Here is a 27,460-nt window from a genome sequence, read left to right on the forward strand (position 1 = left end):
CATATGCTTGATAAAGGCAGAGGCCCCAGAATATTAAAAAAGCATAATGCAGTATGCCTAGAACAATAATTAATAAAAACCTTAAAGTGTTTTCTTCATTGTGGGTATCTTGGGACCTAATCCTGGTTCTTACAAAGAGTAAGATCTCAGTAAGCATTTTTGAATAAATAAATGTCAAAACATGCCACCTTTCCTTTAGAAGAGAAAATTTCTCCATGGTATTTTCTCTTACGGACTTTTCCTATCTGCAAGGTTACCATTCCAAGTAGGAAACATTGTACCCCATTGTATAAATCATAGCCATTATCTGGGCTGGGATAGTAAACCCCTCACACCCCAGACAAGAACCTGCAATAGTGTTGTGGAAAAAGGACATAAAAAGATGACTTACAGTAAAATATAAGAGTAAAATTAATAAGAGCTACAGAAATTGAGAAAAGTGACCAGAGAGAAGGCAATATACGAGTAGGATGTTGAATATGGGTGAGAATAAGAATGGGAACAAAATATATTAATTGGGAATGTGTGTCTTCAAGTCCTAGAGGCAAGTTTTATGAACAAATCAATAGCTGCATTTTGCTGGGTGGGGCTGGTGCGCTTGTGTGCTGGAGCTAAATCAGAAAAGTATGTAAGTGTTGAATTACGAAAGACTATGAAGGCCAACCTATTGACAAATGAACTCTATGTTTTTGAAGCAAAATTGTGTGAAAATGGTACTAACAGGAAATCAGTTCAGCAGAATTTGATAGTTGGATTGGAAGGAATAAATGGTAGAAGCAGAGTGACAATCAGCAGACTTCAACAATGGCCTCAGATATGAGGTAGTCAGAATCTGGTAGTGATGATAGGAATCAGATGAAAGGAATGGATGAAAGGTAGAAAAAATGAAAGTTTAGCTACGGGGAAAGAGGAAATTTGAAATAATTATTCCAACAATTCACACTCAAGTTCTTACATTTCACTGGAATTAGAAGGTAATCATTTTGAAAAATGACGATAAGTTCACCATTTTTAAATATTAGCTTTAAATATGTTGAATTTTGGGGTGCCCACGTGGCTCAGTTGTTGGGCATCTGCCTTCGGCTCAGGTCATGATCCCAGGATCCTGGGATGGAGCCCCACATCAGGCTCCCTGCTGGGCGGGAAGCCTGCTTCTCCCTCTCCCACTCCCCCTGCTTGTGTTCCCTCTCTCGCTGTCTCTCTCTCTCTGTCAAATAAATAAATAAAATCTTTAAAAAAAAATATGTTGAATTTTGAAGGGAAAGGTCAGATAGGACTAATTTTATAGCAAGTTTTCAAACATCCAAATCAGAAATTTAAACATAAGACAATGATGAAGACTGAACTATATAAACTGGCAAATAAAATCACAAGAGTCGGGTTGATAAAGAGAGAGAAGGAGCATGAGTTAAGTACAGGACTGTATTTATGTGGTCAGGGACAAAGTAGAGACCATGGGAATATGTTGGAGAGATGACTGGAAAACTAGAACACTTTCATATAATGTAAAGCAAATAATGATACCCAAATTTCTGCCCTGTATATACTGTTACAGAGTGTAGGAGGAAAATACAACTTGAGATAGGGCATTAGATTAGCAATTAGCTGGACGCTGGTAAACAAGCAGGGGAGAAAGATGCAAATATTAGATTACAAACTAGGACCTAATTAAAAGCACAAAATAAAACAAATGAAAACAAAATTCTTTGAATATGGATTAGTACTAATGCAAAATTATATCTGGCTTTGTTTTATTTATTATTCACTTCTTTTAATTAACTGATATCCATAGTTTATATTAAAACTCACTTTGTGCTCTGCAGTTCTATGAGTTTTAAAAAATGTATAATGTTATAGATCCACCAATAGAGCATCATACAAAATAGTTTCACAGGCTTAAAACCCCATTCTACCTATGCATTCCTCCCTCCTCTCCCCTCCTGGTGGCAACCCCTGATCATTTTACTGCCTCTATCGTTGTTTTGCCTCTTTGAGGATGTCATATGGCTGGAATCTTACAGTAGGCAGCCTTTTCAGAAAGGTTTCTTTCACTTACCAATATGAATTTAAGATTCCTCCATTTCTTTTTCTTTCTTTCTTTCTTTTTTTTTTTTTTTTTTTTTTTTTGGTGTCTTGACAGCTCATTTATCACTGAGTAACCTTCTGTTGTATGGATGAACCATAGTTTGTTTATTCATTCAGCTACTGAAGGACACCTCGGTTACTTCTAAGTTTTGGCAACTATGAATAAAACTGCTATAAACATTTATATGCAGCTTTTTGTGTAAACAAAAGTTTTCACCTTAGTTGGGTAAATATCTAGGAGCATGATTGTAGGATTCTATGATAAGCCTATGTTTACATTTACATAAAAAAAATGCCAAACTATCTTTCAAAGTGGCTATAGTATTTCTGCGTTTCACCAGCAATAAATAAATAATAAATTCCTGTTGCTCTGTATACCTGTCAGAATTTATTTGCAGTTTCTTAGAGTCAGTCATTCTAATAAGTGTATACTATACCTAATAGTAGTATCTCACTGTTTTAACTTTCAATTTCCTAATGACATATGATGTTGAGCATCTTTCATACGCTTGTCACCTGTATATCTTGTTGTTTAGGTATCTGTTCAGATCTTTTATCCATTTTTTAAATTCAGTTGTTTGCTTTCTTGTTGTTGAACTTTATGTTTCTTTGTATATTCTGGATACAAATTCTTTGTTAGATATGTGTTTTGCAAATATTTTTCTTTCCATCTTTGGCTTGTATTTTCATTCTCTTAACAGCTTCTGCAGAGCAGAAGTTTTTAATTTTAAGAAGACCAACCTATCACATTTTTCTTTCATGGAGGCACTTTTGGTTCCATTTAAAAAATCATTGCCAAACCCAACATCAAATAGATATTTTTCTAGCTTATCTTCCAGAAACTTTATAGTTTTGCACCTTATATTTAGGTCTACGATTCATTTTGAGTTAATCTTTGTAAAAGGTATAGGTCTACACCTAGATTCATTTTTTTTTTCAATTTCATATGGATGCCCCAGTTGCTCCAGCACCATATGTTAAAAAGACTATCCTTTCTCCTTTGAATTGCCATTGCCCTGGGTCAAAGATCAATTTACTATATTTGTGTGAGTCTATTTCTGGGCTGTCTGTTCTGATCGATTGATATAGTTTTATATTCTTTTATCAATACCACACTCTCTTGATTATGCTAGCTTTATATTAAGTCTTGAAGTTGGATAGTGTCAGTCCTCTGACTTCATTTTTCTTCTTCTGAACCATATTGGCTATTTTAGGTCTTTTGACTTCCATATAAACTTCAGAATCGAAATAACTTACCAGAATTTTGACTGAGATTATGTTAAATAGGATGCTTTTGCAAGATTTGCAATCTTAGCAATATTGAGTCTTTCTATCCAAGAACATGGAATACCTCTCATTTTATTTTGAACTTCTTTTACTTCTTTTCTCCAAGTTTTATACTTTTCCTCATAAATACCAGTACTTATTTTGTTATTTTATTTTTGTGGTGTTAACGTAAATGGTATTATGTTTTGAATTTCAAATTCCAGTTTTTCATTGCTGGTATATAGGAAATTAAATGACTTTGTAAACTAGCCTATTATCCTGAAAACTTGCTATAATAGCTTATTAATTCTACAAGGTTTTTTGTTGATTCTTTGAAAGTTTCTACATAGACAATCATGTCATTTGTGAAAAGAAAGGTTTATGTCTTCCTTCCCATTTTGCATGCATTTTTCATTGTATTACTGTATTAGCTAAGATTTTCAGACAATATTGAGTAGGAGTGGAGGGAGGGGACATCCTTATCTTATTTCTGATCTTAGGGGAAAAGTATCTAGTTTCCCAACATTAAATACTATATTAACTGTAGATTTTTCTTACAGGCATTCTTTATCAAGTGCATATAGTTCTGCTCTATTTTCCAGCTTTATTTTACACTCATACTTAGGATTTTACTGAATGATTCATGAATAATTCTCTAAATTTAGGACTCGGCTGTATGATTATATTCAAGTGCACCTGTCCATCTGCATATGTACTGGTTTCTGTAGGAGACCACAATGATTTTTTAACCAATCTGATTGCTTATATATTCATATTTCTAGCATTCAGTACCTTCATTTCAAAGTGCCTCCTTGCAGGCTAGCTAGTTCAGCCTGATTAGAAAAATGATCAAATTAAGCTAATGTTAAAAATTAGAATGCATCTGATATAATTGGTTTTGATGTGAAAAAAATAGCTTCTACTTTTACCTCTGGTCTATCATTTTGAAAAACTATATTTTTGACAATTAGGGTATCTAAGAAGAAAACAAAAAGAAATGGCTAGAGTGGAACAAATCTAACTCAGTTTTTAAGTTACTTTTATTAACAGCTTTTTGAGGTGAAATTAATATATAATGAGAGGTACTTTTTAATTTTTTCCCAAATATTTAAATTCTAGTTCATTAACATATAGTGTAATAGATTTCAGGAGTAGAATTTAGTGACTGATCACTTACATATAACACCCAGTTGAGCTGCACTTTTTTAAAACACACAATTTGATAAGTTTTGACATATGTACATATCCATGAGACCATCACTACAATCGAGATAATAAATATATCCATTACCCCCAACAGTTTCTATGTGTCTAGAAAACATGGTAGTTTTAGAAAGCTGGCACTATATTTTAGGGTTGGTTTAATGCAGTCCATTCCCTAATATAAAGCATTATAATAGATGCCTGACAATAAAATCTTTAAGGATCATCTGTTTATTTCTTATATTTTTCAGATACATTACAATTTCATTCAGGCTGTTCTTACAGCTTAGACCTGACATTGCCATATGCTTCGCTTTGCTTTGGTAAATGCATAATTAACACTAAGAAAATGTTGATTAGAAAGGCAAAATAAGTACCATTTTCTTTTCAAAATTTTGTTTTCTTGTTGAAGCCAAACACCACACACATGCAGTATATAACTGATACAAAGGTAAATAATATTTACCTTTAACAATATAAAGCTTACTACATATTACTATAATGATATAAGCTTACTATTGAGTAGCTTATTATCTAGTGGAAAGAGTGAGCAAGTACCGTAAGCAGACTCAATGTACTTGAAAGTTAAAACAAGATACTACTATATACCTGTTCATATATACAATGGAATATTACTCAGCCGTAAGAAAAGATTTATACCCACCATTTGCATCGACATGGATGGAACTGGAGAGGATTATGCTAAGTGAAATAAGTCAAACAGAGAAAGACAATTATCATATGGTTTCACTCATATGTGGAACATAAGGAATAGCGGGGAGGACCACAGGGGAAGGGAGGGAAAAGAGGGAAAGAAGGAAAGAGGAAGAAATCAGGGAGGGAGAAAAACCATAAGAGACTGTGGACTCCGGGAACCAAACTGAGGATTTCAGAGGGGAGGGGGGTGGGGGGATGGGACAACAGGGTGATGATATTAATGAGGGCATGTGTTGGGATGAGCACTGGGTGTTATACACAACTAATGAATTGTTGAACACTACATCGAAAACTAATGATGTACTACTATATGCCGGCTAACTGAACATAATAAAAAAATAAAATTAAAAAAAAAGATTGCAATACTACTCAAAGTGATCTACAGATTTAACATTATCTATATCAAAATTCTAATGGTCTTTTTTGCAGAAACGAGAAAGCTAATCCTCACATTCATATGGAATTATAAGGGCCCTGAAGAGCTAAAACAATACAGAAGAAGAAAAAAGTTGGAGGACTCATATTCTAATTGGTAACATTTACTACAAAGCTACAGTAATCAAAATAGTGTAGTACTAACATAGGCTAGAAATACAAACCAATGGAATAGAATTGAGAGTTCAGAAATAAACCCATATGTACATCTATATCCAAATGATTTTTGACAAGAGTGCCAAGGTCATTCAATAGGAAAAGAACAGTCTTTTCTTTTTTTAAAAGTTTTTATTTATGTATGTATTTATTTAAGAGAGAGAGAGAGAGTGTGTGAGTGAGAGGGAGAGGAAGAGAGAATCTGAAGCAGAGTCCACACTGAGTGCAGAGCCCTATGTGGAGTTCAATCTCACGACTGTGAGATCATGACCTGAGCCGAAACCAAGAATTGGATGTTTAGCTTACTGAGCCACCCAGGCACCCCAACAGCCTTTTCAAAAACTGTGCTGATGTAAGTAATGAATCACTAAATTCTACTCCTGAAACTAAAATTACACTGTATGTTAACTGGAATTTAAATAAAAACTTGAAACTACAAAAAAAAAAAAAAAAACTATGCTAAGATAATTAGACACTTCATATATAAGAATAAAGTTGAATCCCTACCTTACACCATATTAAAAAAATAACTCAAAATGAACTAACAACCTAAACATAAGAACTAGAACCGTAAGACTGTTATAGGAAAATATAGGATTGTTTCTTCATGACCTTGAATTTGGCAGTGGATTCTTAGATATGACACCAAAAACATGAATGAAAGAAGAAAAAATAGTTAAATTGGACTTTATAAAAATGAAAAACTTTCATTCATCAAAGGACACTGCTAAGAAATGAAAAGACAACCTATAGAATGTGAGAAAATATTTGCAAATCATATTATCTTATAAATGTATAATATCCAGAATATACAGAGAGCTCTTACAACTCAACAACAACAAAAAAGTCAAACTGCCCAATTTAAAAATAAGTCAAAGGCTTAAATAGCTATTTCTCCAAATAAGGGAGAATACACAAATGACCAACAATCACGTGAAAAGAAGCTCAACATTAGTCATTAGAGATTAGAATGGCTACTATTTAAAAAAATACAACAACAAAAACAAAACAGCACATAATAACTATTAGCAAGGATGTAGAGAAATCAGAATTTCATACATTGCTGGTAAGAATGTAAAATCATTCCGCTACTGTAAAAAACAGTATGTAATTCTTCAAAAAAATAAACATAGAATTCCCATGTGACCCAGAATTCCATTTCTAGGTATATACCCAAAAGAACTGAAAACAGGTATTTAACAAATACTTGGACATGTGTGTTTATAGCAACACTATTTGCAATAACCAAAAGGTGAAAACAGCCCAAATGTCTATCAACAGATGACTGGATCAACAAAATGTCATCTATACATACAGTGGAATATTATCCATCCATAAAAATGAATGAAGTATGAATACATGGTTAAAATAAATGAATCTTAAAAACCTATTAAGTGAAAGAAGTCAGACAAAAAGGTTGCATATTATATGATTCCATGCATATGAAATACCCCAAATATGAAAATTCATAGACACTTAAAATTGATAGTTTGTAGGGGCTGGAGGGTGAGGGCAGTAATGGAAAGTAACTGCTTTGTGGTTATAGGATTTTCTTTTGGGATCATTAAATGTTTGGGAATAAGGTAGAAGGAATGGTGGCACAACCTTATGAATGTACTAAATGACACTGTATTGTTCACTTTAAAAGGGTACATTTTATGTTATGTGCACTTCTCATCAAAAAAAAAAATTAAATTTGAAGACATTAGAAAGTAAGAAAGGTAGGACTTGATAAGCCTCAATCTTGAGGAGAAAGAAAGTAATCAAACCATTTGCTGATTCTAAGCATCAGCTTGGAAACTAAATGACTGAGCTGAATGAAGTAACTGACAGGATCAGAAGCTCAACAATCTTTCTATAATCTGAAGGGGCTAAGCAAGTAGGTGTGGAATATGGAAAAAACATAAGAGTTCTGTTTCCAATAAAGAGAAGCTCACAGAGTAATACCCTGGAATAAGGATAAATTAGAAATATATCATCCTCAAACAGACAAACTCAGCTACAAATTAACTCATTCCTAACTGGATGAAGGTTATGTGCTCCTAGCCTAAAAGAATGCCAGAAGCAAACTTGAATTCTTTCTGGAGAAAGATAAAATCACCCAGTTGTCTAATAATAATGAGTGTCTTTGTCAAGGTTAATAAGAACAAAGATGGAGTCGCAGAGCAAAGATTACAGGGGAGTTAACTGAACTATCTACCATCAGTTTGAGTGTGAAGGAAGGAAAGGAGTCAGAAGGAAGATGCAATTTTGACTTAGAATTGTAACCTGCAGTGGTATAATTTGAGTAGGACATAACACAGGAGAAGTCAGTCTAGGTAATGAAAGAGCTAGTAAGTTTGGATGGGATTTATTACACTTTGAAGTATCAGTGGATTCGTTCCAGGTGGAGATGTGTCCTATTACAGGAAAAGTGTCTAGGAAAACAATATTTTTTATATGTCTGGACCTGACACTTTGCATTTGCCATCACTGGGCAGCCTGAATACGCATGATGTGAACGCCACCTGTTAAAGTTCATGGGAAATAGCTTATGTAGTGAAAGCCTAAAATGCACAAATAGTCATGTTGGTCATGAATTCTCTAAGTACATAAAGGAAAAACAAATTTATAAAAGTGAAATGGAAGCATAACTTTACATATTTGAAGTAGAATTAATAAAACTCAGTCAATTAAAAAAATTGTACCTCACTATAGTTATCACATTCATATGGAAACCTGGCACTACTGAAATATCAGTATAGACTGGAAATAAATTCCCCTCTTCAGTTTGCAACTTTACAGAAGACATTCCTATCTCAATCTCAAGTTTTATACAAAGTTCTAATAATAGTTGAAAACTAAAAAAATCATACCTAAAAAAATTACATTTTCAATTGTTTGCAAGCTCTTAACCTAGTTTATGTTTACCTAAACACATTAAATTCTGTTATTTTCTTTCTTTTTCTGTCTCAGCATATTTACATGAAAATCCCTTTCCAGGGAATTTTAACTCTTTCCATTGAGAAAAAATGATTTACGAAGCAGCCCTGAACCATATAAGGAAGCAAACAATTGGTGAAAATAATTAATTCATTTAGAAACAGATTAGCTAAAGTAAAATATTCATTTTTCACCCTAAATACAAACATACACCTTATAAATATATTATTTCATTCAAAATAGTAAATAAAGTATGGCAAAGATCTAAAAATAGTGTTTATATTGAATACACTAAAGAATGAGTAAGAATGGGGTTACAAAACATTTCATAAGGCGAAAGGTTTGCCCCTTGGTTTTGGAAGAAAAGCCAATAGTTTAATTTGGGCAATTTTTTTTTCTAATTAAAATATATCCATTTTCAGGAAAGTGGTAAAAGAGAATAAGAGTCAATAACAACTGTTCCTGAATTTCAGTTCAACTGCTTTTTTTTTTTTAAGAGTTTATTTATTTATTCATGAGAGACAGAGAGAGAGAGAGAGAGAGAGAAGCAGAGGGAGAAGTAGGCTCCCAAGGAGCAGGGAGCCCGATGCGGCACTCGATCCCAGGACCCTGGGATCATGACCTGAGCCGAAGGCAGACGCTTAACGACTGAGCCACCCAGGAGCCCCTCAGTTCAACTGCTTTGATTTCAACCCATACATATGTCATCCTCTCAGAGAGCTAGCTCCCTGATGCAGAGCAAAACCGTGAGACTCAGCAGAGCCTGAGTGAGAATCTCAAAGAGGACCAGATGTAGTCTCGGAAAACACTGACAGGAAAGGGGGTTCAAGCAAAAGAAGGAATGTACTCTGCCAGGAAAGTGTTCCTGAAAAGTACAAAAGCAAACAAACAAACAAAACCCACTGTGGTGCATGAGTTAAAATGTTAGCAACAGAGCAAAACCATAACCGAGGGTTTAAAGATCTGGATATACATGTGGAAAAAGTAGAGCATGACTTCAGGGACTGGGTGCCACTGGGAGGCTGGAGGTAAGCCACAATGATATGTTAACATCTTCTATATGGCAATTTAGCTAGAAAGAAGGGGAAATCATTTTCCTTCAAAAAAATTCATTGAGGCATAAGACCTGTAGCCATAAATAACCCTTTAAATGTTTTATATAAAACTGATTAATGGGAAATGTACACTGGATTATATTTTGAATTACATCAAAGAATTCTTAATACAAGGCCATCATAATTGTTAAATATTAAGTATGACTACTTCGTGAAATGTCACTTTGACTGTGAAAGAGATACCATTTTAGTTGGCAATTTTGCGCAAGTATTTTCCATGTAAGACTAAAAATACTTAACATTATACTGAATGTCCAGGAACTGGATTTATAGACATTTTAGAAGAAGACCTACTACCAACAATAAAAGGCAATTCACTGACTAATGAGGTAGTAGTAATTGAAATATAGACACCAGACAGAAGGAGAAATGGGGAGCAAACATGGTCCCCAAAGAACAGGGAACCTAACATTAAATCCAGTGTAAGGCATATTATGAATTTCTAGTAGAAAGCCAGGGGTATGATATTGGAAAATAAGAAATTATGCTTGAATTAAAAATATAAATTAAGAATGTGTCAGATGAAATTCTGTGTTTATAAAGCACTATTTGTATTGGTCTTGTTCAGCCATATGACAAAATTACAAAGTACAGCTTAATTAAGAATTTTCATCTTTTGTCTTTATTCAAATCCTCCTCCTTTCTTGCTATGTTTCCAATACTTATGAAAATAAATAATTTGTATTCTCTTATTTCCTGTTTCACAAGGAAAAATTATCACTCTGAGTGATTTATAATATGGTAATATGCTAGGAAAAAATGTACTCTCAAAGGCTAGAACTTAAAGTGATAGTTTTGAAAAAGAGCAATTTAAATACCTGAAGGACGCCTGGGTGTCTCAGTCAGTTAAGCCTCTGGCTTCGCTCAGGTCATGATCCAGGGTCCTGGAATCGAGTCCCTTGGTTGGTCTCCCTGCTCAGCAGGAAGTCTGTTTCTCCCTCTGCCTCTGCCCCTCACCCCGCTAGTGCTCTCTCTTGCACTCTCTCTCTCCCCCTCTGAAATAAATAAATAAAATCTTAAAAATAAATAAATAAATAAATACTTGGGAAAATGAGGGGCCAACCTGCCTGTGTCTCTCCAACTTCAGTCTAAGCTCCCACACCAAGGATGTGTATTAAAAACTGACTCTGACCATCAGCAGATTCTGGTTCCTTCAGCCTTAACAGATTCTGTGGGTCAGAGAATATATCCACCAATACTGACATTTGAAAAACCCACCTCACACCTTTTCACCCACTGAGATTTCCGAAGGACAAGGTAGAGTAGAGTCTAGATGCAATCACAATATCAAGTTCAGGGAGCAGTTTCAGAATGGAAAGCCATGACAGAAGTGTATAAAATATCATAATTTACTACTGAGCCTGAAGGTGAGAAAATGTTAACCAATTGGCATATATTTATTGTTTATACACTGCCTTGCTCCAGAAATATTTTTGTTAAATGGAATTTTGGAAGGAGAAAGAGTCACCAAAATGAAAAAGAAAATCAAATAATAAGGGAGCTCCTTTTTCCCTAAGGGTCCTTAAGAGAATTCAAAACACAAAGTTAAAAAAAAAACTAATTAAAAGGCAAAAGGAAGAAATAACGTTTTTTGCTATTGACAGCAGATGAGTATTTGATTATATTCTTGATATACTATATATTCATAAGGTTTGCTTCACTCTAGTTAGTAGGCATCCAGGAGCCCCTCATTACCACAGGGGATTTAGAGTACTGACTGCCCCAGGATTAGCCAATACTTCAGCATCGGTCATTGTGCATTTAGCAATACTACAACGCTCCTTTCCTTACCTTTTGGATTTGTTCTTATTTTCTTAGATTTTTTTTTTCCTTTTTTCTCTATTGGATACATAGGAAAAATATGGTGTTGATATTTAATGGGACATGAAATCTTCTCTTCATATGTCACAAATTGCCAAATGTTTATAAGGAGAGTGGGTGGGGTTCCCAGACAAAGGGTAAGGATTTCAGTAGAAACTGATTGAATCCTTCTCTCTTGGGGCACCTGGGTGGCTCAGTCGTTAAGCGCCTGCCTTCAGCTCAGGTCATGATCCCAGGGTCCTGGGATCGAGCCCCGCATCGGGCTCCCTGCTCAGCGGGAAGCCTGCTTCTCCCTCTCACACTCCCCCTGCTTGTGTTCCTCTCTCGCTGTGTCTCTCTCTGTCAAATAAATAAATAAAATCTAAAAAAAAAAAAGAATCCTTCTCTCTTGATAATGTTCTTTCCAGTCTCCTGTCATGTGATGTGGATGATAAAATTTTGGGGGGGGAGGTCGCTAAATGGGAAAAAAAACTACACTCTGCTAGGGGAAGCTGTTTTTTAACTATGTAAGTGTAGACAAAAACTTAAAACTGTGAGACAGGTTTTAGACACTGTATTACCTCCTTGGATACAGAAGAATGATAAATTATATTATAATTCAAATTAGTCTCTGTCTCTTTTAAAGCTTACCCAAAACATTAAAAGGCCTGGATTACAGAAAGTAGTCCCTGCAACAACTTACTATGATGTCACAGGTGGGAATGCTCCTAAATCATATACTCAGAAGCCTGGGTAAATCCACTGGTATTTGGAATCAACTGAAGCTGTAAAAGCAGGACCCTGGGGTACTGTATTTGATCTAAACTTCTAGAAGAAATTAAAAATTAAAAAAAAAACATTTATCAGTGAGCAAAAGTAGATTAATATAAATTAATTTAAATATTCAGTTATAAGCTAAGGAACACACATAACAAAGTCATTGAACTAGAGCTCTAGACAGATAATTACATGACAGGGTCGGGATAAGGAAATAGTCCTATGTCATCATAAAAGTAATCACTCATTAATGAATGCTGGGTAAAATCCAGTGTTTTTTATCCTACATAGTTTTGTTGAATTGCATATTTTAATGGTTACATTAGTTAAAAATGTATTATGGTTTATTTGCTACTGAATCACTCACTAAAAATATATAGCTATACAATAGTTTCATTTTGCTATTAAAATTTTAAATTACATGCAGAAGAATTCACAATCATTATGAAATAATACTTAATTTTCTACCTAACCAAAATGACAATAGGAGATGTCAAAGACCAGAGCAGATTACACAGTTGTGAATGAAATTTAGCTCTTCTAATAGGGAGAAGACTGGGTTTTCTTAAGTAGTTGGAGGCCTGATAAAGACAATGGGAAGCGTAGTAAATTATTTTGGTAAAACACAAAAGGTAAAGAAAAATCTTTGTTTACAATTTCTTATTAAGAGCAGACCAATAATCTAAGAAAACTTTGTTCTTTTAACAGAGAGAAAACCAGATTCTAGTTTTGCACCAGTGTATTTTTGATATTAAAACTCATTTTTAAAAAACTTGAATAAGTCTATTCCAATCTTAGCCAGCTTGACCACATAAAATTCCTTTCCCAAGATTCCTTTTCCACAAACCTTCTACAACTTTTTTATATCCATTCAGTTTTTGTCCTAAAGTTTTTTGTTTTTTTTTTTTCCTTTTTCTCATTCTGGAACAACCAGTAATTTTACTTTCCTTACCTACTTTCTGGACACAGCTGTTTCCTTTCACTCTTATTATTTCTAAGTAGTTTTAATTACATATACTGAGTAGAATTTTAGCCATTAGAACCATAATTCCTAATGAAAACTAAGAAGTAAGCAATTGTGGACTGTTTGGTACACTAGCATTCTGTTGACTGGCAAATTTATAAATGCATTTTATAATTTCTGGAAGTATATTCTTCATAGTAAATTTTCCAATGTGACACAAAACATGTCTACTATTAGGCCCTGGTATCTTTAGTTCCTTAGTAAAAAGTAGTCCAAAGTTAATGTTTCAGCATTTTATCTTATTTGGAAATGATCTAGACACTCAATGAATATTCATCATTTAACTTATGTCAGTATAACTGTAAGGTTTCAAGTTAGCAAAAAGGTTCTAGAAACTATGTTTAAGTAGATATAAAACATAATGATTGTTGAAAAGCTTATCAATAAACTTTTACTTATTGTCTACTTAGTTGTTCTTTTTTTTAAAGATTTTATTTATTTATTTGAGAGAGAGTGAGTGAGAGAGAGAGAGAGAGAGAGAGTGCAAGCATGAGCGGGGGGAGGAGCAGAGGCAGAGGGAGAAGCAGACTCCCAGCTGAGCAGGGAGCCTGATGGATGCAGGGCTCTATGGAGAGACTCTGAGATCATGACCTAAGCCAAAGGCTGCCGCTTAACCTACTGAGCCACCCAGGTGACCTGACTTACTTGCTCTTAATACAATGCTGAGATTACTCATGAAAATTTTATGAGACACTAAATGTTTACTATCATCTTAAGTTCTCTTTCTTGCTGAGAAATTCTGTAACAGAGATAACGTGAACTTATTTGACTTTCAGTAAACTTAAGTAGAATAAAAGTTGTATGCCTACATTATATTCAATATTGATAGTTCTAAAGATATGCCTGTTTTAATTAAAACAACAAACTTTAACTTTTATTTACTGAAGATTATCCTGGCCTATATGAAGTTGAAAAACATTTGGGTTAGTTTCTATATTTCTGAGAGTATTCTTTTTTTTTTTTAAGATTTATTTATTAATTTATTTTAGAGAGACAAAGAGAGAGAGAGAGAGAAAGCAGGAGTGGGAGGGGCAAGGGGAGAGGAAGAGAGAGAATCCCAAGCAGACTCCACTCGAGCAAGGCTCGATCTCACAACCCTGAGATCATGACCTGAGCCGAAATCAAGAGTCGGATGCTCAAATGACTGAGCCACCCAGGCACCCTGAGAGTATTCTTAATTACTTTCTTTAAGCCAATTAAATCGAGTTCTTTATAAATTAGTTTTGGCAATACAATCTGGAGGTTAAAAAAAAATCACATGTTTTACATACATAGACATACATATATAGACAGAAACATAGATCTTATGGCTACGGCTTCCCTGGGGAGACCACCTCAGAGGCACAGAGAAAGGATGCAAGTTTCTCCAAGAAGGTCTTTGTTATCTAACTCCAGATCTTTTATAAAATCATAAGATACCTAGGAATAAACCTAACCAAAGAGGTAAAGATCTATACTCTGAAAACTATAGAACACTTACGAAAGAAACTGAAGAAGACACAAAGAAATGGAAAAACATCTCATGCTCATGGACTGGAAGAACAAGTATTGTTAAAATGTCTATACTACCCAAAGCAATCTACACGTTCTTTGCAATCCCTATCAAAATAACACCAGCATTTTTCGCAGAAGTAGAACAAACAATCCTAAAATTTGTGTGGAACCAGAAAAGACCCCTAGTAGTCAAAGGAATGTATAGCAATCTACACATTTAATGCAATCCCTATCAAAATACAATCAATTTTTTTCACAGAGCTAGAACAAACAATCGTAAAATTTGTATGGAATCACAAAAGACCCAGCATAGCCAAAGCAACCTTGAAAAAGAAAAGCAAAGTGGGAGGCATCACAATCCCAGACTTCAAGCTGTATTTACAAAGCTGTAATCATGAGGACAGTGTGATACTGGTGAAAAAAAGACACATAGATCAATGGAACAGAATAGAACCCAGAAATGGACCCACAGCTATATGGTCAACTAATTTTCAACAAAGCAGGAAAGAATATCCAATGGAAAAAAAAAAAAAAAAAAAAGACAGTCTCTTCAACAAATGTTGGGAAAACTGGACAGCTACCTGCAAAAGAATGAAACTGGACCACTTTCTTATACCATACACAAAAATAAATTCAAAATGGATGAAAGGCTTAAATGTAAGACAGGAAACCATCAAAATTCTAGAGAAGAAAGCAAGCAGCAACCTCTTTGACCTCTGCTGCAGTAACTTCTTGTTAGACACGTCTCCAGAGGAAAGGGAAACAAAAGCAAAAATGAATGATTGGGACTTTATCAAGATAAAAAAAAAAAAACTTCTGCCCAACGAAGGAAACAATCCACAAAACTAAAAGGCAATTGACAGAATGGGAGAAGATATTTGCAAAAGACTTATCAGACAAAGGGCTAGTATCCAAAATCTATAAAGAACTCACCAAAATCAACACCCCCAAAATAAATAATCCAATAAGGAAATGGGCAAAAGACATGAACAGACATTTTTCCAAAGAAGACATCCAAATGGCCAACAGACACATGAAAAAATGCTCAACATCATTCATCATCAGGGAAATATGAATGAAAACCACAATGAGATACCACCTCACAACTGTCAGAATGGCTAAAATCAACAACACAAGAAACACCAAGTAATGGTGAGGAGGTAGAGAAAAAGGAGCCCTCTTACACTGTTGGTGGGAATGCAAACTTGGGCAGCCACTGTGGAAAACAGTATGGAGGTTTCTCAAAAAGTTAAAAATAGAACTACGCTATGACCCAGCAATTGCACTACTAGGTATTTATCCAAAGGATACAAAAATACTGATTTGAAGGGGCACATGCACCCCAATGTTTATAGCAGCACTATCAACAATAGACCAATTATGGGAAGAGCCCAAATGTCCATCGACTGACGAATGGATAAAGAAGATGTGTGTGTGGGGGGGGGGGTGTGCCATCAAAAAGAATGAAATCTTGCCATTTGCAACAACATGGATGGAACTAGAGTGTATTAATGCTAAGTGAAATAAGTCAGTCAGAGAAAGAGAAATACCATATGATTTTCCTCCTATGTGAAATTTAAGAAACAAAACAGATGAACATAGGGAAGGGAAGGAAAAATAAAATACAGAGAGGGAGACAAACCACACAAGACTCTATAGTTAAGAGAACAGAGGGTTGCTGGAGGGGTGGTGAGCAGGGGATGAACTAAATGAGTGATGGGTATTATGGGTATTAAGGAGTGCACTTGTTGGGATGAGCACTGAGTGTTCTATGTAAGTGATGAATCACTAAATTCTACTCCTAAAACCAACAGTCCATCATATGTTATCTAACTTGAATTTAAATAATACATACATACATACATACATACATAAATCCAGATCTTTTATAATATCTGTAAGCCTTTTAAGATGAGTGAGGAGGTTTGGGGACTGGTAAAAAGGACAGGTGGACTTTGAATTGTTTCTAGAGCTGCATTTCTGTCCTTATAAAGACTCAATTTGTTAGACAAGTACAGTTATTTTTAATTCCTCAAAAAACTGTGTTGCAATCTGAATGATATTTTGGCTAACCCACCTATCCAACTATATTATCCTCAGTTTGCTTCTTTGTATCAGGGAGAAGAACTTCAACTAAGATGGAAGTCAAAAGATTCCTATATTCTAGATTTAGAACTCTGTGTCTTTGTAATGTTTTAGTAAATCCTTCCACAAAGGCTTCAGAATATTTTTCTTTTTCTCTAGGTACATAATTTCATCGAAGTTTAGGGGAAAAGAACTAAAAAAAAAAGTTCCTATCAGGTTCTGAATATAAGCTTCCAATTTGGCCAACTTCTGACCATAGAGCTACTTCAAAAAATTCTTTCAAGGGGTGCCTGGGTGGCTCGGGTGCTGGGCGTCTGCTTTCAGCTCAGGTCATGATACCAGGGTCCTGGGATCGAACTCCACATCGGGCTCCCTGCTCAGGGGGAAGCCTGCTTCTCCCTCTCCCACTCCCCCTGCTTGTGTTCTCTCTCTTGCTGTGTCTCTCTCTGTCAAATAATAAAAATTAAAAAAAAAAAATTCTTTCAAGTATTTTGTCCGATTTCAGCTGAGACAAAGAGTAAATATTCCTGTCAGTATTGAAAAATCCAACATACACAGGAGGCATCCCCAAAGAGGTGCAAATGATGCTACCCTTCTAATATCCGGAGCTACACCCAAAGATAACCAAAAGAAAGAAAGATTTAGACAACTGCCACCCCCTCCACCCCGCCAGCAGTCACTTAGATCCTCACCACAAACGGAGTGCAACCCAAAACTCTATCTGCCCATATTTTGGGAGCCACCAACCTGACGGTTGATCTGCATGCACAGGCAAGAACCCATATACCCTCATTAGGCAGCAAGATCAAGTTCTTAGGACACGAAATGAGACAAATGAGAAGACAAAGAAAGGATGAACAACCGATGAGTACCAGAAAGCAAAACCACAAGTCACAATTCAAAGATCTAATGTTTTTTTGCCTGCCAATATGAAAGGAACAATGTAAAATTTTACCTTTCTCTCTTGACCTGGCACCACAGATAGAGATCTGGGAGAACTGGCGGGATAAGAATTCTCACCCTTTGCTGATTTTTACAGTTTTCCTAGGATGCCCTTGGCAGGCTCTGGAGCAAGTGGGGTGTCTCAGTGGATCTCATCCTGGTCACCAAAAACTGTACAGAAGGAAAAATAATTTCCCCTCTACCCTTCATAGTGAGTGCTTGGCTAAAACCCCTTTTTCTCTAGGGCACCTTACAAATGGATAAGCATATCTAGGTAAAAAGTTCTCCACTGTGGCTACTGTAATTCAAGATTACCTTTGTTAAGGTTAAACTGCTTGTTCAGCCTTAAAACAAAATATTACTTATCAGAGGCCTCATATTGAACCCAATTCCAGCTTAAGTTGGACCCAGTCTGACACCAGACCCCATGTGGTTTCTAAGCTGGACCCATGCTGACTCTGGCCAGCTTATGGACCCAGTCCAGAAAAAGAAATACTCAAGGTCCAAAAGCACTAAATGCAAAAGGTGAGGAGCCAGGGCCTGAGAGAGACCTACCCAGCCCTCCAGGGGCTGAGAGAGTAGTGAGCTCAGGGGGCTCAGCAGCTACCTGTCTCTAGATGCCCATTGCTCCTGGAAGCCCACTGGGGGTCTCCTTCGGTTTCCTCCTCTGACCCTAGAGCTATTAAAAAAATAAACTGAGCACATTAAAATTTGTAAGAGTTTATTTGATCAAAATTTAATTCAAATCCGGCAGCATTCAATCTAGCAGAGAGAAAAGAGGTCTGCGGAGCCATATAAAATCAAAGACTTTTATAGGCAGAAGGGAGCAGGAATAAGGAAGTTACATGAGGTGAAAAAGTAGGTTGGTTATTGCAAAGTTACTTTCCTTCAGGAGATGGCAGGGATCTATCAGGCAGGTTACCTAACTAGTGCCCATCCGGTGATTCCTTTTTGACCGGTTTAAGATTTCATTTCTGGGAAAACTGAAACTGTAATTAAATCTCAGTGTGGTGACAGAGGGCTTAGCACTTCATTTTGGGCCTGTTGTCTTGTTTTTAACACACCTTAATAACCAAATCATACCATAACACAGATTTTTTTCATCTAACTGCAATTAGCTCTGTTAAATTACTTAAACTTCAAGGCCATTAGACTGATGTGGCTCCGATCCTGGGGCAGCCTACATAAGTAAGCAAATGAAAACCTAAGCCTGTAAGTGCCCCCAGGTTACAAAATCAAAATGCTCCGGCCATCCAATCACAAACAGCCAACTGGAATTTAACCGATAACTAATCAATAATTTCCTTATTTCCTTCTCTTCTCTGTAAAAGTGTCTCCCCCCAGCTCCTGTCAGGAGAGTGCTCCTAACCACTTTCAGTTTGCAATTACCCCATTTGAATCACTTCTTGCTCAAATAAACCCTTATAATTCTTAATGTGCCTCCGTGTTTTAACAGCTCCAAATTACTTTTTATTATTTTTCTGCACTCTCCTTTGATATGTAAGCTTCCAGTTCATAGCCCTGTGTCTGGCAATAATATCTTTCCCATATCTTATTTGGTAATCCTAATCCACTGTGGGAGGAGAAACAAGATAACTGAGCAATTGAATTGGTTAGAATAAGCTTCTTGCTTTAAAGTTCCTTGGCTTTAACAGATCCACTAAATTCATGATGAAGGAGAAGCCTTTTAAACTTCCTGTTTGTGGCACTGTTTGTCATGGCTACAGAGGCTGAAATTCTAGCTGAAACCAATTAGTATGTAAACTATGAGATTTTACTATGCTAATGTCATTTCCTTTGAGATTAGATGAGCTAATAAAGGGAAATCCTTCTACCTAATATACTTGCCTCCTTGAGAAGGGGCTACTTCTGAAATAGTTAAAACATAGTCTTTGGGGTTCAAAAGCCTTAATTATGAGCTCCAGTTCTGCCATTTAGTGGCATGTGATGTTTAGGCAAGACACTTCAATTTACTGAACACAATTATCTCATCTGTAGCCTAGGACAGAGATAATTGACTCTAATAGAGATGCTGTAAGGATTAAATAATATAACGTATTAATTATACTGCAAATAGCAGATAGGTCACACACAATAAGCAATAACAAATTTAGATTCTTATAATGCTAATGAAGACTTTTTATTGTAGTAGACATCTCTATACGCATACTTTAAAAATTGTCTGAGGTTTTTCTACTTTGCTTTATATGAATTAGCACTGTAACAAATGAATGTGTGTCATCATGAGTCTGTGGTAAAACTCTGAAAGCCTGTAAAACTTCCTTTTAATTAATGTATTTAAAGGAAATAAATTGGTCATTTTGCCCTGGAGGAAGCTAAAAACCTCCACTGAGGCCTGTTTATCCTGATAATAAATGGGTTCCATTTAATAATTATTTAAACCTAATTTTGACTAATTTTGCAAAATTACTTTATGCATTTTGGAATTGGTGGCTATACTTTTCATCTCACTGTTCTTTCATGGACTTTTCAGAAAAAATAACTGGGAAGATATTTTAGTAGGAAAATTATAACTTTGATGTAGCCTATATCACTGATTTAATGTAAAGCTTTATTTCACTATTGATGGTAGAAGTAGTTGGAAAATCTTAAAATTTTGCTATGCAATCTGACCTTCGCAACACCCCCAAAATGGAATGCTTATATGCCATGCTTAAATTCCAGTTTACAATATTATGCCATTCTTTTTCAGCAAAACATATTCATTTTAGACCACTGTAAGCTTGACACCTGATTTCATTTTAACAGCACCTGCCCAGAGCATAATTAGCAGTCCGTTTCTGAAAAAGGACTTCCATACTGCACAGATGGCATTCCTCATACCAGACAAGCAACAATGTATGTTTGGAAGCCAGCCAAACTGTCTGCAAAAAATTGTGAGAATTTCAAGACCGGCATCTGAGCAAAAGGAAAAATTTCCCTTTTCTCTCAAACCATAAATGAACATCTGTTAAAGCCTATTCTCCTTAACTTTTCTATTTAGTCTCATCTGACTTGATACATTTTTTGCACGGTTTCAAAGACTACAAGCAAACTTGTTTTGGCTTGTGACACCCTGATAATGGCCATTAAAAACATATTTCAAAGCTACATTTTCCAAGTAATTGAGATTTACAGGTATTTCTTTGAAGAGATTTATTCAACAAATATTTATTGATTGCTACAACCTGTCAAGAGCAGTCAGTGTTCCTAACTGTGCACATTATGCACTGCATATCTGAAGGGGGGGTCCTTCGCCTCACAAGAACCATATAGTTTTACAATGATCTCTATGGTCACCAGGTGTTAGCATCCTAATATTATGAGGCAGGAGTGCCGTTTTCTAATTCACAAAAATTCAAGATAGAGGCTGGTGGTGGGGCATACAGGGACTGTTCAAGATGTTAGAGACACAGCAATGAACACAGCAGACAAAGTTCCTGCTCTCATGAAGGCTGAAATCAATAAACAGAGGAGCCAAGAAGAAAGTTACCTAAAGCTAACAAGAAAAAACAGTATTACTTAAAGGGGTAGAATGTGACAAGTAGTGCCATTTTATTTAAGAAGATCAAGGGTTGCCTACGAGGAAGTAGAGACCTAAAAGAAATGAGGGAATAAGTCCAAGATAATATATGATGGAAAAGCATTCCAGGCAGAGGGACCAGGGAATGCAAGACCTAAATGAGAAGAGTACTCAGCATGGCCAAGGGTAGGCAGGAAGCAAGAGTGACGGGAGTTGAGGCCATGCAGAGGAAGTATTGGCAGACAAGAGGGGTCACCAGTTTGTGGTCTGATCTGACTGTCTTGAAGCCCAGGTAAGGGTTTTGATGTTTATTCTAAGCCACTGGAGTGCTCGCTTCGGCAGCACATATTCTAAGCAACTGGAGTGTTTTGCGTAAGGGAGGGACATGATCTGATTGCCTTTTTAAAATGTCTACAAGTGTTTCATTATGGACAACAGCTTTCACCTGAAATGTTACATTTGCAAAGTCACCATGAACCGATTATTAATCTGATTTGCATTTTAAAGGAACCACTCTGGTTCCTTCTGTGTGAAGAATTGATTACAGCAGAAGAAAGGAAACAAGGAGGACAGCTATTTTCATGAGTCAGGATTCCCTAAAGGTTTAAGTGGGCTCTGTACAAGACCAATTCTTCTATCCTCCTGCCCAGGGAATCACCTACAATGTCAAATGTTGTTTGACAAAGAATCACTGTTTTGTATGGCTTTATTCATGAAATTTTTTTTTTTTTAACTGCAGATGACCTTTCTTTAACCTGGAACATATTCATCAAAATTATTTTGAACATCTTTAAAATTATCTTTTATAAAATTGATTAGCAAGAATGACACAGAAAACTAGAGGTGTACTCAAATTTCTAAAAGAATGACTTACAAGAAACTTTTATGACCTAGTAAAATTCCATGTAATTGTCTAACAAACTTTTAAAATATACGTATTTTCAAAGAAACAGCAATAAAATAATAACTAGTGATGTAGGAAAGATGTTAGGGTTTGAAGCCAATGGCCAAGAAAGAACTCTTGAAACATCTTTGGGGCAAAAAGGTGATTTTATTAAAGCACGGGGACAGGACCCATGGACAGAAAGAGGTGCCCCGGGGTCATGAGGAGTGGCCCATTATATACTTTCAAGTTGGGAAGAGTTAGGGATAGAGTAAGTCTCTAAGAAATTTTGGAAGTAAGGTTTCCAGGACCTTGACAGGGCTAGCTATTGTTGGGAAAAGGTCATTTATTACTGTTTAATAAACCCTGAGGCATGAGACCCTTCCGATGTATATCGGTGGGTCATATGGTTGGGGGATGATTGCCAAAATGTATCTTGGGGGAGAGAGATAAAGCGATTTTCCAAAGGAATTTTTATATATTAGAGTAGCCTAACAGGATCCTGGGAGGAGGGCTAGGATTGCCTCTCGCCCTTAGCAAAGTATTAACATTGAGGCAGCTGAGTCCCTAGAAGAATGTCAGTCTGCCTGTTCCAAGGACTTGTCAGTGGGGCATAAGTAGTAAGGAAATTTTTCTTTTGCCTTTGTTTCCTCCATCAGTGATCAAAATAAATTTCCAAATATGGAGTGTAAATGGTAAGAATCATGGGTTTTGCTACAGTACCTTGAAAATCTGCTGGCAGAAATAAAATGATAGTTGAAAACACAGAAATGGTGGGTCATAAATGTCAGCCAGGCCTTGTTAAGTGCTCCCTCTCTTTAAGATGATCCAGGTGCAGCTATGTCTGCCCCTACCCAGCACTCAGGGGCTGTAAGTGAGTTTCTGCATTGACCAAATGGAATAAGTACACAAAAATGCTGAATACACAATCAATCCAAATGTGATTTAAGGTTTAGAAATATGCTAACAAAAATCAGTAACGCTGTAAATAAAGTGATGGAGCAGAGCATTACATATAATTAGTATGCAAATATTTGTTGACTGAATTAGTGAACTGAATTGAATCGACATTAACCAAATATTTGCTAAGGTAATCTGGAAAAATCATTTAAAGAAAATTTAAGGTAGGGGCGCCTGGGTGGCTCAGTCGGTTAAGCATCTGCCTTCGGCTCAGGTCATGATCCCAGGGTCCTGGGATCGAGCCCCGCATCGGGCTCCCTGCTCAGCGGGAAGCCTGCTTCTCCCTCTCCCACTCCCCCTGCTTGTGTTCCCTCTCTCGCTGTGTCTCTCTCTGTCAAATAAATAAATAAAATCTTAAAAAAAGAAAGAAAGAAAGAAAGAAAATTTAAGGTAAAATTATTTTGAATAAGTTCTTTTATTCACAGACGTCTCCCTTTAGCCACAGGGGCTGCATTCCAAGGCACCCAGTGATGTCTGAAACTGCCGCACCAAACCCTATACATACACTGTGTTTCTTCCTATGCATACGCAACTGTGGTAAATTTCAACCTCGTCAGTTAGGCCTGACAAGCGATTAACAACACTAAGTAATAATAAAATAGAACAATTTTAACAGTATACTGTAATAAAAGTTATGTGAATGTAGCGTCTCTCAAAATATCTTATTATAGTGTACTTACCCTTCTTGCCACGTTGTGAGATGATAAGACGCCTATGTAACGAGACGAGCGGTGAGTGAGGTAGGCACTCTGAGGTAAAGTTAGGCTACTATTGACCTTCTGATGATTCGTCAGAAGGAGGATCGTCTGCTTCCAGACCCGAAGCTGCCGGGATGTTCTGGAAACTGCGGAAAGCAAAACCGCATAAGGGGGGCCTACTGTACGAATTCTGTAATATCAGAATATTAACGTACAATACAATGTTGGCAAATCCAAAGAAAATTAAACCGTGCCCTCAAGAAAGTGAAAGCCATGCAAGTAATTTACCAGCATTAGTAGTTTGATTTTAAATACATAATGTAGGTGTGACATTTCATCAAACTGGGCAAGTAGTGATATATTTTCAAAATTAACATTTGTACTAAACATAAAAAACAAAATAATATTTAATGTTTTCAACTATCAATATCACACATATGAAAAAACACAATCTATGTTTAAATAATTTTAGGATAGGGTAATTATTCTTAAGTCACGTAATTTCTTTTTCATTTAAATCTGTTTACAGCAGTTCATTTGCTCATAATGGACCGAAATATGAAGTACAGCCTAAACCTGATATTACTATTTACTCAAATCACTGTATCTCTCCTTATATGAAGTGGATGTGATAATAATTTGTACTTGCAAATTCATTCTTTTTGGAAGTTTTTTTCTGGAAATCATATTTTTTAAAAAGATTTTATTATTTATTTATTTATTTATTTATTTATTTATTTATTTATTTGAGAGAGAGAGAGGGTGTGCACACACAAGAGAGCGGGGAGGGGTGGAGGGAGAGAGAGAATCTCAAGAAGACTTCCTGCTGAGCAGGGAGCCAGATATGGGGTTCAATTTCAGGACCCTAAGACCATGACCTGAGCAGAAATCAAGAGTTGGAAGCTTAACTGACCGAGCCACCCAAGTGCCCCTGGAAACCATCTTTAACAATAGTAAACAATATTTTAATGAGAATTTACTGAGCTAGTTGGATACATTGTGATACAATCAAAATTTTTCTTGATTGTTTTCTTTTCTGTGGTTTGAAACTGGATTTGAATAAAAGCTATTGAGGAGAAAAATAAGCTATAAAAGAAAAACTGTACCCTTAAAATATTTAACCATTTTAAATGTTAAGATGAGAATATTATAAAAATATATAATAGAGAATTACCTAAAGAAAAACCATATTTAAATCCTGAAATACGTATTTATAGGTTTGCAGATCTTTTTTCTGGAGTCATTTTATTCCTTTGTCTACTACCTCTAGCATTATTTTGCAAGAACTGAAAGCAGAAATGTTGAGGTATCCATGAGAGCGGCTGTTCTTCAATATTCTCGTCAGCTTTAGGTAGGAAATAGGGAAACATAATGAGAAACCCCACTTTTATAAAACTTTTATAAATACTCTTATAACACTTTGTTCTTGCAAATCAATGCTGCAGATTCCTAATATGCATATATGACTTGGAATGTTTTGAATATCAAACTAAATGTTAAGTTCTAAATAGCTATGAATTTATTTTTATTTATAGATTGCATTTTACTGAAAAAATAAAACAAAAGGAGCTGCCAAGAAAATATAATTACAGTATCCCCCAAATGGTTCAAAGAACTACACCAATTAAGTATTCATGCTTGATAGCATTGTAATCTACCTACCACTGACCTTAAATATTAACTGAATTTTCTTAATGACATTTTATTAGAAATTTATTAGAAAATAAGTCATGGCATAAGTGACTTATAAGTGACTTATTCTTAAAAATCATCAGCCTAAGTATATTTAGAAATTAAGGTGAAAACATATTATAGTAAATATTTCTAGTCACTAACCTGATACTCTACTGTCTTGCTACTGATTTTATTTTAGTTCCATAGTTTCTTCTCAACTTCCCTAAGAAGAAAATTAGCATTTGCCATTATAATTATGCTAGTAATTTTTAAAAAGGTTATTGGAAACCAGTAGCTAGTAATTTTTAAAAAGGTTATTGGAAACGAGTAGCATTAAAAACGTAAAATATTTATTCTTATAATTTACTTTTTCTATCTGCCCTTTAATCTCATCCCATTATCCTAAGAAAAGCTGTTACGGAATTTTATGAGTCATTACTACATTTATTTTATGTAATCATTCAAGAGTGTATTAAAACTGTGTTGGTGTTATTTTGTGTGCATGTAGTTCTTTTAAAAAAAAGGAGGGGGGTGGGACTTAGGTCTTAGGTCTCTGAAAGGGAAAACATATGCTGACAACCCTAGGTAAATATGGGAAATAAGGGGTAATTGGGGTCGTGTTAATAATGAGTTAAAAATATGTGGATCCGCTTTTGGAAAAACTTCGTAGTGTTCATCCTTCTGAATCCTGCTGGAAAAATCGCTCTCACCATGATTCCATACTAGTTTCAGAGAAAGGTACTTTCATGATATTACAAATTTCCACAGAGCTACAAGTCTGAGACAGAAATACATGAAAAGGGCATTATGTGAAAAGATACCATGGCAAGCCAGGGTCCTAGTGTAGAATAAAAACAAGTAGAATTCTTTCAGATTTTGCCATATCTGGAGTAAATTAAACTTGATAGCACATAAGAATATCTTAAATTTCCTCAGAGGATTTTAATTCTAGAATGATGTTAAGGTATTATCTAGCAAACCTGTGTACCACTTTTTAGATAGAAGAATACAAAAATACTCCAGAAAGATAGCAAGTTCTAATTAAAATTAATCTAGCCTGCTTGTTTACTTGTCGATGTGTTATCATTGTGCTAACATGTTCCAGCATTTAATATGGTGATCATTTTAATCTATTATGAATAAAATGATGCCCCCTTTTGGTCAGCCAGTGGTCCTTCCTGCCTAGTGATTCTTCATGGTCTCTGGAGTCAAATTTCATTACATCATTTTAGAAGAGCTCACAACTCTCTAATAAAGTCCACAATACAAATGCTTCACATTTCCTAACTGTCATATCTATTCAGAATCACTTTTTCCTACTTCATTTATCATACAAAATTGTAATTCTTATATCTTTCTCTTTGGCCACAACCCTTAGCTCTCTCTTTAGCTACTCCTAAGCAGTCTTTTCCTCTTATTTCTGGAAATTATTTTCCTGCCGCAATGAATTATCCTCCACTTTGTCCCTATTGAACTCAATTCGATTTATATCTTCCCACTTCTCCAATTTGTCAAGATGTTTTGAATTTAAATCTTACAATAAAGAAAGTCAGTCCACCCAAGTAGATGTCATCAGTACAAATATACTTTGTATTCATTCAAGTGATTGATAGAAGAGTGTTTGTTTTATGCCTGGAAGGTGTCAGTGTAAATGGTCTTCGCCCCCAAAGTTAATTTAGAAATGTTGCTAACTGCTGTGAT

General features: G+C 35.6%; 1 protein-coding gene across 1 annotated transcript in view; it reads right to left on the bottom strand.

Moving 5' to 3' along the window:
• Nucleotides 1–24,112, bottom strand: part of AGMO (alkylglycerol monooxygenase) — a 372,856-nt gene extending 348,744 nt beyond the window's left edge. Inside the window, exon 1 of the mRNA XM_036068884.2 lies at nucleotides 24,068–24,112. The gene's annotated coding sequence lies outside the window, so the exon portion shown is untranslated. The remainder of the gene's footprint in view (nucleotides 1–24,067) is intronic.
• Between the last annotated feature and the right edge of the window lie 3,348 nt (nucleotides 24,113–27,460).

The sequence above is a fragment of the Halichoerus grypus genome, chromosome 12, assembly GCF_964656455.1.
Source record: "Halichoerus grypus chromosome 12, mHalGry1.hap1.1, whole genome shotgun sequence".
Taxonomy (NCBI): domain Eukaryota; kingdom Metazoa; phylum Chordata; class Mammalia; order Carnivora; family Phocidae; genus Halichoerus; species Halichoerus grypus.